We start from the raw sequence: 15,965 nt of genomic DNA, 5'->3' as shown, positions 1-15,965 counted from the left end.
CCTCAGATTATTAGTAATATTTATACGTGAAAAGCTATTGTGGTGTGCTATGTTGTAAAAAATAAAATTATTTTACGTATTTTAGCGGTGAATAAAAAGAGAAAACTTTTTATTTATTTAATAAAAACTGAATAAAGTTGATTCCCGGCTTACAATCATTTATTCAGAATCGAGTTGTTTAATCGATTGCGTGCAACGTTACTACCCGTTATCTTTGTCATTCTCATTCTGTCAAAATCTGTCACTTCATTTCATTGTTGTAATATAGTTGATGACGGGGAGCTGTATGTAGATATTACAGTGTTTTGCCTTAGGACCGTAATTATTTTCATTATAACAAGGAGATAATTGCAGCGATAAGTGCTACAGTCGGTGGATTATACCAATATTAAATGTGCCTGTGAAAATTTCAAGTGCTAGTGAGTAACGTAAGAATCTATTAATAGTTTTTTTTATCTAATGTCTCCAGTGAAATTGGAAATTAGTGTTGTTATGATCGATATTTAATTTCGAAGTGGCGGGCGACGATATGGGGCAGTCTTCGAGCTCCGTGTTGAGTAAGAGCGGCCGGAGGAGCTCCTTCGGCGGTTCATGAGGCGGAGTAAACTGAACAAATCCAGTTTAAGTCATACGTTCAATTTGCCGCCTTCGGAGGACTATCCGGAGCTGATGAACGTGAACACGGCCACGGAGGAGCAGCTGATGACGTTGCCGGGGGTGAACAGGCAGTTGGCGCGCGAAATAGTGCGGCATCGGCAAATGATCGGACGATTCAAGCGAGTTGATGACCTCGCTCTTGTCTCAGGTAAACTACAATGCAACCTCGAGAATTATGCACTTTTATAACAGTAATTTATACTCAAATGGCTCATTATAATCATATAATTGAACCTCGAATTATACTTAAAATTTGGAAGAATTTTGTACACTGTGGTAAGGTTTTATTTCGTAGATGAGTAGGGCTTCCTGGCAAGTATGTCAAGGCCATCAATCAAGCGTTTATAATTGTTTATATTTATGCACAAGATTTTTTTTTCTGTTGTTCATATAGTGTGACCATATTACTGTGGTTGCTATTATTTTACCTTAAAGTTCAGAAAAAAGATTTACAAACTTCTAGGTTCACTTATAATAGTCATGTTGATCTGTAACTACTACTAAAAACATTAATTAATCAGTCTAAGTAATTACTTCTTGAATGTATGTACTCATTGTTTTGAAGTACACACATAAACAATGTAAATGACTGTAAACATTTAGGAAACAATGGATAACCCATCATATTGTTTATAGTTTAGAGTTCAAGTTTGAGAATCAAGAGAATACTGAAATTATTTATGAGTACATAGAACAATTTGTTACAAAATAATAAATTTAAATAATGTCGGCATGTTTATTACATCTTTAAACTAACATTAGACCAAAAAACAAGGAATTCATCGATTTGGTTACTTTTTTCAACTATGTCTACTCACAACACACAATTATAATTGATTAATTGATGTTACCTATTAAACTCAATTACTGGTCTTCAAAGAAATAAACAAATGTTTTTCTATGGATATAGTTAATTTTCAATAATTGAAAGTAAAATGTAAAACAATAGTAGAAGGAATTATTGTTTTGTCCAACACCCAATATTATTTACTTACAATGGTGATACTAATTACAGTAATAAAACAATAATTGTATAGGAAAGCAATCAAAGGTGATTATAGTATACAAAAGTATTTTTTTGTTTTTTGATTAAATTTTCTTTATCCATGAGTAACTATGAAGCCTTAGTTTGCAATTAAATACACTGAAACAAAGCAAACCTTAGTGCCAAAGTGCTGCGTCCCAAAGTGCCAAGGTCACTGAACAAGAGTTTGAAATTGTTTATTGCATCATATTAAACAAGAAATAACATGATTGAGTTCAAGTAAAGTATTTGTTGAAATGTTAACTTTTCTCTACTCCTACATTTTGTGATACAAGGGTTATTTATTATGTTGACTCAGTGTGGCAATGTGGTGTCAGTGACGTTTCAAAAATGATGTCTGATGCATGCTTCTTCCGTCATGGACCAAATTATGGTGGTATTAAATATCAGAAAGATGTTATCAGCTGTTGTGTTTATGGCTGATAATGGAAATAGTTCTGTTAGTAGCAGCTTCAGCCATGAAAGATGTTGTATTTGTCTATATCTGTATGATAATTTTTCATATTTGTATAATAATTTTCATATGGCTAATAAGTAAGAATTGTGCATAGACTAATGACTTAGTAGCTATCTAATTATTATTTACTTTTAAAACTTCTCTTGTTTAGTCACCACAGTCATAGATGATTACTTGTTAATTGCTCATAGTAAAATGACATTTTGCCAAGACTAAAGTAGAGAGAGAGAGAGAGAGTAAAGATAGCGATTTGGGTATTTAGGTAGTCATCTAAATAAATCAAAAAGTTGCCTTAAAAATAATATGTAATCTTTGTTCATTCTAGACCATACAATCATTGGTCAAATAATTGAAATCATCAACACCAATATTTATTTCATGAAAACCAGTGTCCCTATTTTAAATCATATAATGCTATACTTAAATCGTTGAAACCTTTGCTTTAAAATAATATTTTACAGTCATAAATTACTTAGGCTTTTTTCAAATAAATATTTTAGCATAGATAATAAGTAGTTAGAGTATTTATTTAATTTAATTATTTTATGTTACATGTTGATTTTAATTTTACCTCTCATTAAATATAACAGGCAGTTATTTTCGATATCATGCTTGTCTGCAAATATGTAATTCGGCAACTGGCGATTTATTTTTGCATATTCTCGATATCCATTCCTACATATTCAGGTTTCCCTTTATAATCTATTTATAAATGTATTTCTCATATAATTTAAGTTCATAATTTACCTTACATTTGGTTTCGTTTATAAATTACGTCTTCGAAGTGTTTTTGACATGCATATACGTCATTAGACTTTATATTAAATACCGGAATTTTAACTGACCCGAAGCAAAGAAAGCTCTCAAATGTATGGACATGACAGGTTAAAGTTATGTAAAAAATGGTGCTAAGCAGTCACATGTTTCATACATTCAGTATCGAAGCGATGACATAATGTAAAACGCATTCTAATCGACATTCGCATGTTTATAGATTCATAATATTCGTAACGAGTATTCGCAATCGTCTTGTGAAAGTATCAACAAGAAATATTTATGTTGAATTAATATCTTTTTTTCTTTTGTGGACACTTTTAGCCATTGCTAAGAGTAATAATATTGCAACTATAATGCGTAGAACAGTTTTCTTAGCCCCCGAGGCAAAATGAGGGTTGTTATAAGTCTCAATTAATCAGTCTGTCTGGTGTATCATAGCTTCCGAACGCATTGCCTTTAATATACTTAGTTTGATATGTTTTAAAGGTGTATGTGCGAGTGTTCTTAAGCATGTTTTATAAAAAATTGTAAAGCCATTAAAACGTTGTGGGGGTGAAACGTTTCCTGTCGGGGTTTTTATTTTTGTACCTTGTTATAGGAGTATGTGGCAGGCCCCCTTCTTCAATGATGATAGATTCAACTATGCCAATAGTTCTTCGTTAGGTAGGAGCTCATAATAGTCATAATACAGGACAGGGGTTTCATTGTTTAAGTTCTTAAAACGAAAAAAGCGGGAATAAAAAAATCGGAAGTATATACATACCTAACATAAGACAGTATAACCATTGAAACAAAACCCTATTACTGTGACTAACATCATCATAAGACAATTAATCAAATCACCTCGTCTTACCAGCCAACCACAGATGGCTATTTAATTACAAAATCGTAATAAATGTATCGTTTAAAGCACATTAACACGTTTTCTATGTCATCTAAATTATCATTCGGAATTGAGGTCGAGAATCAAGACCCGTGTAAAATACAATAGTCATCAATTTAAAAAAAAGTACAACTTGCGCCAATCACGCAAGATTTGAAGTAACATTTTAAAATGGAATCGATTTGTTTTTTTCTGGTGTTGCTGTTGCCATACACAAAATTATTTCTATATTGTTTATCCAAGCGGATGCAAAGATGTTTGATCTGGTTTTTTTATGACTGAAGAATTATTAATATTTGTTATATACTGTTTAAAGTAAGAGTAGATTAATTTTTGATCGTTCTTAAATCTTTATATTTGTCTTTCGATCTCCTACACGAGTATAAATGTACTTGCTTTTATGGCACTAGAATTAAAGTATCGCTTAAAATAAATAGGTTTTGTATGTTTTCTTATGAAAGCATTTGCAACTGTTACACTTGTAACTACATATTTGGTTACTGTTATGCATATTGACGTCACGATTTCACGAGATCAGCGTTCTTGTCTCCACAAACAGGTGTCAGACAGTATCTAGAGAAAAAGAAAACATTGCAATTAACATTAAATTAAATAAACATAGATATTAACAGAGCAAATATTTTTAATGACATGCAATTATGTTAAAATTTCCCTGAACGAATAATGACCTTCTGTTTTCCCTTTAGGTATAGGTGCTGAAAAGTTAGAGTTGCTAAGGCCAGAGATATGCACAAACATAAGGAAGCAGGTGTCGCGGGCGAGCTCGCTAACGCAGTCCCTCGACAGCGTGAGGATACAGTCGGAGACCAAGCTGTGCTCCGTCAACTCCTCCAGCGTGTTCCAACTGCAGTGTGTCCCAGGCCTTAACCAAGAAATAGCTGCCAACATTGTAGACTATCGCAACAAAAAAGGCCCCTTCAAATCACTCGACGATCTAATAAAAGTACGGGGAATGGACATTGTTAGGTTAAGTACAGTTAAGCATCACTTAAGTTTGGAACCCAGGAAGTGTGAGAGTGTACAGCATTTAACGAATGGATACGTCAACGGATGGGCCGATGTGGAGACGGCGCCGATGCCAAAGAGACCGTCCAGTATACCAAAGACCCCACACAGGAAGAGTCTGTCAATGCCAACTAATGCCAAGTTACCTATGACGTTGCCAAATGGTTTTGCTACTGTGCCAGTTAACGATATATTGGACCTGCTGTCCGCGTACTCCCATAGACCTATAGTGGAGGAAGTGTTCATGCATGAGAGAGATGGAGTGAGGTGTTGCCGTCTCGCTTCGTGGAACCTGCACCAACTGAGTGTGGAAAAAGTCACGAACCCTGGAGTTAGGGAGGTCATCTGCAGGACTATTTTGGAAAATAAGTAAGTCTGAACATAATCACTATCTATTTAATTGAATATTCCAATTGTTTTCTGCAATAGTCTATTCTGTTTCTCTCAATGGAATCAACTTATATAACAGAGCAATAACAATTATTGCTCATATAATTCACTACGTATTGGTCAGTTAAGCTAAAAGAGCAAGATTTTTTGTTACTATTCCACATACTTATCATAATAATTAGCTTCATTGACGAACAAAATTCTTTAAATAATGTGTACCTCCTTATCAACAAGCGTTTCAATATCTTTATCACAATAAATCATTGATACAATCACATCTACTAATAAAACCACGTAATAAGGTTGTCTGTATTCATGATTTACAACTGCAGCTATGATTGTCTTCTGGCTTTCGCTACATTGTTCAGAGAACCTACCTAATTGTAGTTGTAGAAAGAGATGCCGCTCAACCATGTGTAGAGCGTTGTATAGTCTATCTTGCTTTCACATATGCAACAGTGCTACTTTTAGACGTATTGGTAGGTCCCCACAACGATAGCTGAGAAGTTAATAGGATATATCACGTACACGTAATTCACTATGATATATCGTAAATCATTTTAGTAGAACAATGTGGAATTGATCTAGCTCGAATTGTTTTATCGCTGATAATAGCAGTAGACTTTCCCATTACGTATGACGTTTGATTTTAATATAAAGACTTATAACTAACTAGATTATCGCCCGCGGCTTCTCCCGCCTCGATGTCGGTTATATCGCGTTTCCAAGAGAACTCTTCAGAAGTCCGGGATAAAAACAATCCAATGTTCTTTCTCAATGTCAACTCTTTCTCTGTACCAAATTTCATTAAAATCAGTTCAGTGGTTTAGACGTGAAAGCGTAACAGACAGACAGATAGACAGGCAGAATTACTTTCGCATTTATAATATTAGTATAATATAATAGGAAAACCAACCATCAGCTCATTAGGAGTGTTCTTTCGCTTTTCTAATTGCCACGTGTACAACTACAAAGATGACTAAAAATATTTAATCACGCGCATTTTTGGGAATTGCCCAAACGTTGCCAGTTGTTATACAAATATATGAACACATAATGACAGCTATACCAGCTTAGAGATAGTACAGAACATCATATTGATTACCTAACTTTTAATGACATGTTAAGACCTGTTCTATTACAAATCATTTCTCTAGTTATAAGACAGCATATCACAAGTAAACCTTGGAAAACCATTTTGACAATTCAGTAAGGTTGTGTTACTCGTTTTTTGGCTCCAGTAAAAACAGTTCTTAGACGTTAGCAGTCAATATTGTGTAATTTTTGGAGGAGGTTATTTTCTACTCTGCGGTGCCTATACATATTTAGAATGCTATGATCGAGTCAATGGTATTTTATTGTCCTCCTATATCACAATTGTCCTACTGAACATTACAGGTATGTGGGTACACACAATACAACTGATTATAGTTATAGTATTCACACATATTTCCTGTTCTATTATAATACCTGTCAGTCACGCTTCACAATGCCTAATGGCAGTCACATTTGCACGGGCACGAGAACTGGCATGTGTAGGACTTTAGCCTATTTTATTTATCCTATCTTTTGCAGTCATCGCAATATTTGTTCTTCTTCCATTCATAATAGTCTTAACATAAAACCCATTCTTTCTCCATCCACCTATCTATTTGTCAGTCTTTCACTGCCTGTATTTAATATCTCGAATTAATTTGCAATCTTTTGGCAAAGGCAATTTTGTCCACCTTCTCCAACCAAAGCAAATTTTCGCGCATTTGAGTCTTAATCAAAGCCAGCAATTGCTTTTCCATTGGCAAGAAAATGATTTATCATTATCATTTGCATATTAAATACTCGTAATTAATTATCACGTGATATATTATCTTTCCTATCTCAAATTGAATCCTGATTAACAGAAAAAGTCAGTTTATCATGTATTACGTTCGGGAAAGTAAATCTGTAATTGTATTAAATGCGTGGACTATGAAGATATACGAATGAAAATTATCGTTTTAATCTGGCTCATGACGTAAAGTGAGTTTGATGTAAGCGTACAATTCAAATTTAAAACATTTTTTTTTGTAATTCAGTTTTATTGTCAAAGTTTTCTTAAAGCAATATATTTCTGGGAAGTTTGACCAAAAATTCTCCTAAACATTTCTTTTGGAAATTGGCGCGATAAAAAGTGATCGAAGTCCAATGATGATGTTGGTCTAAAATAAGAAACATGAATATACATTAATTGGCACGACATCCTATTGTGGCATGTCTTAATGTTTCCACTGGATCATTCTTCTATAATTGTATTACTTCGAGTCATACTTCACTTACCCGTCATATTACATCCCATACATTTCTCATGTTTAACACGGCGTTGTTTAAACTCCAGGCACTTAGTTCTCCGCTTACTAATTACAGCTTGAAGGTTAGTTCCGTAAGCCGATGTTTGCTTGTTCTTTTGAATACAGGAAGCCATATTATGCTACCTCAATTAGTGACTTACATTAAACCAGACAAAAAATTGGTTTTTTTTCTTTAAAAATAGATTCATAAGACATGTGATATTGATTTGTATATGTGTATATAACCTGAACTTTGTCCTCCTTATCTTGATGACATTTTTATTCGCCATCTATCAGGTAGATTGGCAAAATATTGAAATCGTATCACATGTTTTATGTTTTTTTTTGTTATCATACGCTTTCGACGTTACAATGTTGTAAGCAGCATGTGTAAATCGTGACGTCAACAGTCTCTACAACTTTAATTATTTTCGTCTATTCTTTTATTCTCATTGTCATGCTGTCATCTACTATCCATCACTTTATTCATTCATCCATTATATTAAGGCTGTGCTCTCAAAAAGCTTATCTTAAACAATTCATTTCGTTTTAGTAAACGTTTCTCTAAGAATTTTCTACCAATTCCTTATTTTCTCCAAGGCAACGCAATTTGACAGATATGCTTACGAAATCTTGGTTCTAATTTCCATATTTCTGCAGGTTATCATTAATAGCCGTGCAAGATGTATTGGAGGAGGCTGCGCTAAAGATATTGTGTGATGAGCTAAACTCGCCGGTCCTCAGGCGAGTCAGAGAGTGGAAGTACAACAGCCAACGATGGGAGTACTGCTTATCCGAACGAAAAGAAAGGTAAGAATTCTTCAGCATGTATTTTTTCTCTTTTTTAAACTACTCCCGCTGCCGCAGAAGGAGTTTTTAAGCCTTGTGTCGCGGGAGCCATACAAAACACGTGCACATAGACACCCAGACTCAGAACAACCATTCGTGGATCAAACAAATGCTTGTCGTATGCAGGGATCGGACCCGTGTCACAACGCAAACTATGGGTTTGGCGTAGTAACCTTAACCCCTGGGCTATAATAATCAATGTCGCCTGAAAATTATGTTAGATCATAGGATTATTCTGTGTATCTCAATTTAGAAAAAGAAACGGGCTATTAGGATTTTGATGGATATGAAAGTGCGAATAAAGATCATTTCGAAACTATTTCGAATCTGGATACTGATAAAGTAAATTGTAATCTTAAATCCTGAACGTGGACTTAGCCTGAAAATACATGCCTCGTTTTAGGAGCGTAGAGAAATGAAAAGTTTTCGTCTTGCCACTATTTAAGACTTCTCGAATTATTTTACCTACTCTATGAAAGTCAATGGATTATAAACCTACATGTGCAAATACAACAATATTTATACTAGAAAGCGGCTCGCAAAAACAACTTTAAAAATCAATTCCAAATGACATAACTAAGTCAATTCTAAATTGTTTCTCTATAACTGGTACCATTACGGCCTGAACAAAATTGCTATAAAATTGTTTGCGTGCCCAGACTAACTATGAATACAACGTGACGTTAAAACACGTGTTTAGCTGTGCAAGAGATAAGGCGGTAACAATCGAGATTATGCACAAGTGTTTAAAGCAATTAGATTGTCGTTTCTAACGAAGCTGGTGGCTGAAGCGCAGACAAGGATTTTTCATAACCCAGCCAGATCACTCGACCTAATCCATTTGACTTTAATGGAAAATTTGAAAACGGTGATTTTTTCCGGTACTTTGCATAATTTCTTCCTCTTATTACTATTTGACGTCATTAGTGTGGTCCACTTCTAGATCACTTTGTCATTAGTTTCCCGTGCTTAAAATCAACAATTTTAATCTCTTCGTTTCTTAAAACATTGATTCTATGCTGTTGCAAGAACAAAGCTATTAAGATGCAAATCTGTAACAATACTTTCTCTAACTTCTTGTATTAAACCTTTTTCGTCAATCCCATTTATTGACCGATAAAAAACATGTTTATTTTATTCAATTGCCTGAAACGTATTGTTGTATTCCGTTTTGCACTATTGACATTTATAGTTGTAACCTTTGCAAAGACGCTCTACATGCAACAAGCTAGTTTATACAAATATTTGATCGGACTACCGCTGACCTTGAACTGTAACATATAGAAGTTAATGCCAACGGCTATAGGGCAGTATTGGAGACACAGAAGCTTCTACGACTAGTTAGATTTAGAAGCCCTGAATCATAATAATGGTTCTGTTTTGTAAAATGCATTTTTCCCTGATCCCTTAAATCAAAAAAGAAGGTCTGGATTTGGCCAGTAAGAGTTGTTCTTTTCGGTTTGAAGAGGTATTTTTAGCGGTGGAAGTTGATTAGAAAAAAAACAGCTGAAAATTTCTCCGCTAAATCACGCTGCCGTGCTATGCCAGTCGGCGTGACAATGATGGCTCAAGTTATTTAATAGCTTGTCAACATGCAAATATGCTAAAATAGTTACGTTTTACTTGCACATGACATAATATGAAATTATCCAACCTTTTGTCTTAGTCAATCTATCTGAATAATCAATTGATGATATCTCTGCAAAATTCCTCAAAGATCTGATTTGTTGTCATCATGTTAATATTAAAATCGTTTTTCGCTTCATATATTTTTATACTGCTTCACATTTTACACTCAATGTGGTAATATTTCGTAATTCATGCGTGTAGTCTATAAACCCTCGTAACTCGGAATAAGGTTGTTCAATGTTACCTTAAACGAACACTTGTTGAATACAAAAGCAGGTCGTTACCTACTTGTAATGGAGATGTTTCATTTACATAATTATCTTCGAGAAAAGTAATTCTCTTTTCTTAGAACTGATTGTGAATATTCGAGTGAGTAAACCTTATTTGTTGTATAAAGAAAGGAGAGGATGGGATTTGCTATAGGGACGTTTATGTAGAGCCAGTTTTAGATCCCACAGCTGGGCAAAAGCCTATCTTTCTCGTCCAGACCTCTCTATATTTTTTGATTCCTGGCCACGTGTGACTTAACGTATTTCGCTAGATCATCTAGATAGTATGAAATCTCAGTTAAAATCTAAGTCTAAAAAGGTTTTGTTTTCTAGCCAATTCAGTCAAGTTTATTACGAAGATATTCCTATCAACGGATATTTATTATCTGTAGCACCTGATAAACTTGAATAGTTTATGCAATATCCCATTGCAATAACAAGTTGATGATAGACCTGTAGACTTCAGTTTTTATTAGCCTGTTGCTGGCATCAAGTCACATATTTTTTCTCAGTATATAACGTATTTCATAGTAGTGATTATATTTACGAGCCTCTGAGTCCGTATGGCAGTAGTCACACGGAGACTAAAGTTATCTGCTATCGGAACCGTATCTACCTGTCGCAACGAAAGGCCTGAAAAGTACAGTTCTTTTAGTAACAAAACGCACCATAATTATATCAACTTATAAAATACATAGACCTAGAAGATTTACCCATTTTAGTATTAGAAGAAATGCTGCACTAAGCAATTTATGTTCTTCCTCATCTCTCCCAAGCTTATGATATGCTGTGGTATCCAGGTCCAGAATCGGGTCCATATTACAACCCTTGCTATTTACTTACTATTTGCTACTTCTTGCTAATGTATAACTTACAAATATACATTTTGGAACACCATCAAGAAATTCAGGCAATACATGGTCTGGTTCCATATTGACTCTATGAATACACACAATCATTTTTAAAACTGTACATTTCTGTTACTGGTCTGATCTGAACATATTTTCCTTAAAAACCATGAACATAAAAACAGAGCAGTAAAAACTTAACAATGATTGCAATAACGAGTACAGTTGAGCGTCGCGAATGCCCGCGTCACGTGTGTATGCACGTTACGTCGCCCGCTGTCCGGCCGCCATGCGACGGGGATTTAATGGTTTCGGTAACACTGTTGTTCGAATGTTATTTTATGCAGATATTTTCAGTACGGACATCGAGTTTTTTGCTAATGTGTTAGTGATATTAATGACTATGTATTGATGTCTGTGAGCAGTAGTTAGGTAGTGCGGTAAGTTTGAAAGTAGTAGTATTAGTAATAACGTTAGAGACAACGTTATTTGGATAAAGGCTACGCAAAAGGAGGGATAATTCTATCTATTTGTGTGAGGAGGTTCACAAATATATCACAAATTAGAACGTGAATCGGAAAAAGCACCCTATTTAACTAAAATTTTCGGAGTTTTTGGGGTAGAGTGAATCCATACTCACAAAATAACACAGAAAAGTTAAACCACCTTTTCAATTTTTTTTAAAACCTTATAGCTAGTGAGTGGACGCCTCTCCGCCCTCCATCGAATCTTCAATCTTTCGCCGTATGCTATCAGTATTTGCCATCGGTAAATCTTCAGAATAGCACCTATGTGATGTAGTAAGAGTCTGATTAACCCCTTCGCGTCTCACGGGTCGGAGGGGTTTGTTGGACCGGTGCCAGCGACGCTAGTGTTTTGTTTCTCATCTTTAGCTATGCAAAGATCTCTCACATTTACTGTAGCCCTGGTACATTCTATATTTTAGCTAAGATTTTAGCTAATTTGTTTTAAGTGCCGAATTAATAACAAGGTCTACGTAACTATATTTCATATTAGATGTATCGTACGTTATTAAAATGATTTTCCTGTTTCTAGTGTTCCTTGGCGTAAAGTTGCTAATTCTAAATTCCGCTGAAGCGTGAATTGTCCAATAACTTTTATACTTTGATTTTTTCTATACTCTTTCTACAAATGTGTATCGTATACGATTGGGTACCTAATTAATGGTCAACTCCGCGACATTCAACCCTAGCGCAAGTCTCCCACAGGTCAAATCACATTGTTATTTCACAAAATCAACTTACCACAGACTAACACAAGCGCAAACAAACAAATCCTTCATATAATTTTCCCTACCATCTGCGTAGAGACATATAAAATGAGTCACTAGTTTATAAACCGTCCTTTCCCGTCTAAATAAAGATGTCCTTGTGATTCCCTTGCTAGGGCACTCAGACAGCAATCCGACGCGTTTTACTCTCGCTTTTATTGTCTCCGATAAATATAGGCTGTTCAATCGTATGCTAATCTTGTTATTGCCTGCCATTTCAACAGGTCATTATGACTGAACAGTTTTTATTTTTTATTGTAGATTGGCCTTTATTGGTATTATGTTTTATCGACGTGTGGCTATTTTTTATTGGATTTCGCTTTTGAGGGATCTTTTTCTTAATATGTTTTGATGTCTTTCTCAAATGATATATTTTTAATATGGTTGTGGACTTAGATCCCCTTGCCTTTCCCATGAGGGATAATTATAAAAAGGATATATGCTTATTACTAATCGGAATGGAGTGCGAAACCCAATGCTGTGGTTAGGACTTTAAGAATCGTACTTAAGTCGTCTTGATGTAATGATTTGCAAAAATAAACCGATTTTGAGAGAGTATCGCATAATCAAAACTTATTAGTGCTAGTAATGCAGCCTTACCACTGATGTGGATATCTTAGCGATTTAATCTTCTTCTAATATATAAAATTCCCGTGTCACGATGTTAGTTACCGTACTCCTCCGAAACGGTTCGACCGATTTTTATGAAATTTTGTATACATATTGGGCAGGTCTGAGAATAGAACAACATCTATTTTTCATATCCCTAAGGGTTGCACACACTAAAAAAAAATATTTTATTCTTTGGACGAAATTGTTTGTTTTTATTTTTTTATAATGTGGCATTAAAATACATACAACTAGAAGTAATTTATTAGACAAAACAACGTTTGCTGGGTCAGCTAGTATCTCTATATATAATACTCGAAGCAAATAAAGCACTCATCTCAAATGAATACAGCAGTCTTGTATTATTATTACCAAAAAAATACAGCGAAATAAGTAGTCACCTTTTTTTTGCATATACGTCATTTCTATATGCAAAAAATAGGTATATTAATAAGTAGGTATTCAGTACTGCATACTATTGCAGTGTCCTAAAAACAAAGATACAGTACAACCATTACAATGGAAGGTTTACTAGTAAAATACAATGAACGGTGGATAAGTGCCAAACGTATTCGCCGCCCGGTTTCCATGCAGTCTCATAAAATATTCTGTAGCAAACACTAATGTGCCAGTTACGTATAAGTGGCTTTTTATTATATTTTGTAGTGCAGTCGAGTCTTGTATGTATGTCATTCCAATAGCTGCATACAATTGTGATAATTAACCTTTAATTAGGTTTCCTTCTTGCTTTCCGATTTTATAGACTTCGGTCAATAAGTGCGGGTAGCGTAAACTCATGAAAAAAATCTCCAAGAGAAGAGACTTTTAGCGTCTGAATTGTGGACGAAATTGGTAGTAGGAAGGAAGGGGGGACTGTTTGCAATTTCAGTTGTGTCGCGTGATTTTATTTTCATGTTATTGGTATACGCATATCAACATTACTTCTTCGGAGTGGCAATCTCTGAGTTATTATACCTGAGCTTTAAGCTATTCGAGCCTAAATAAAATAGCCTATTTTTTCAAAATCTAAATTTACAACTATGCATATAATGTTACGGAACCTGCAACATAGAAACGTACAATGTACGTTCACTAGCCGTCAGAAACATTCTGAATAAGCATCACGGGCAACTGTCACCGCTTTTGTCTACCTGTCTGTTAGTTATTGAGTATCGACGCTGATATCTATGTAAACTGACGCACATTGAATATTCCAATGTTAGCAATCTTCTATTATTTGGAGTTAGTTAGGTCAGTTAGGTTTACACATAGCCTGATAGGTTGATAGCTTAAATAGGAAAGTCCTAGGTAAATCTACGGGGAACAGCTAGCTCTAAATAAAATGTAGTTGGATAACTTTGTACAAAATGTTTTCAAGTTGTAAAAGCATTGAGGCAATGCATAGAAATTGCAGCTATGAATAATTTTATTCGAGCACTAGGATTGTATGTTTTTATGTTTTAACCAACCATAGGGTTTCAAGGACCCAAAGAAGTTTCCTCTCTTTTCCTCAGTTATTGTCATTCCATCAAAATTTCAAGGATAGTTTCCTCTTGACAGTTTGTTTTGACATGCTACATGACGTCACCGTCAACTATGCTATTCCTTGATAACGTAGTATTAGTGTTCTCCGGGAAACTAACTTTTTAAATCCATCTCACTGTGTCTCACTTCTCCACAGTTTCACAATATATCTTCTATTCACTATTTCACTTAAATTAGTACCTATACCTAAACCAATAATAAAACTTTACATGCAGAAAATCTGAAAATATGTTACGCTTATTGTTCTCCGTACCGCCCGAAACATTGCATATATGATCAGCCTTATAAATGAGGAAAGTTTACCTGCTAGTCAACACAAGCGAAGCTAATTTCCACTGCAATTAAACGTAAGTTCGACCTAAAACCAATACAAAATATTTTCCTATAAAATGACCTTTGTTGCCAAGCAGTAAAGTTCATTTCGGCATAATCATAATGGTTCTTGAGTTTTGATGTATCGGCTTGTTCGAGGTTCTAAGAAGTCCATACAAATATTGATGCACTGCAGATATTTGTTTATACCAACCGGTATTTTTATATAGCAGCCTCACATATGTACATGTAACACACAAAAACAAAGCTAAGCTATCCTTGACCTATTCTCTTTTTCCGTCTTGTGACGACTTTCAGTCTTACTCCCAAACATAACACATATTTCATTCAAAGAGATTTTCCGTTCAATTTTCCATTAGCGACCAGTGCCTTATAAATCCGCTTTTGTACGCGAACGTCATCTATTGTTGCTCTCATTACCGTCCATCTATAGTTTTAACAAAGGCGCTATTTTTAGTCCATAGTCGTACTGAACAAAACATCCATTAGCCATTTAAGGTTAGACGACATAATATGGATTTATAGTCGTTTATTCCCATTTAACTCTAATTTTATTTATTTTTATCAGTAAAAAGAATAGCCTGAAATGTCCTGCTGTTCGGCTAATTCTCGTTCCCATGAAGATGAATATTGAACATTTATCTCCGTACTGGTTCTCTGTTGTCAACTCCGGACTCCTGATATCCTCACGATATTTTCCCCAACCATTTGTAACACTCGTTCCAAATTTCAGCATAAGAACGATATAATTATCATCAAATGTTAGTTCTGCACTTGTTGTCCCACCTTTCTCGAATAAGCATTCTTATAAAAAAAAACACGAAAGAACACCTATCTAAACGGATACAGATAATAAATGGACATTGTCTCCGTTTGACAGTAATTTTTTCACGCCAAGCCGAGCGGGGAAGATACACTAAGTGTCAATTTGCATTCGAGCCGCTCTCGGGCCACTTGGTACCATTTGTCTGTCGCCACTTACGAGACCATCAAGATTTACGCTTGGACCTCTTCAATGAAGGTCATGACATCT

The 15,965-nt window shown here is 34.9% G+C and overlaps 1 pseudogene; it reads left to right on the top strand.

Annotated features, from left to right (window-relative positions):
• Positions 1 to 234: 234 nt before the first annotated feature.
• Positions 235 to 15,965, top strand: part of LOC113506905 — a 36,253-nt pseudogene continuing 20,522 nt past the window's right edge.

Source organism: Trichoplusia ni, unplaced genomic scaffold, assembly GCF_003590095.1.
Source record: "Trichoplusia ni isolate ovarian cell line Hi5 unplaced genomic scaffold, tn1 tig00000119, whole genome shotgun sequence".
Taxonomy (NCBI): Eukaryota; Metazoa; Arthropoda; class Insecta; order Lepidoptera; family Noctuidae; genus Trichoplusia; species Trichoplusia ni.
Note: the sequence above shows the minus strand (reverse complement) of the source record. Positions and strands in the feature narration are given on the sequence as shown.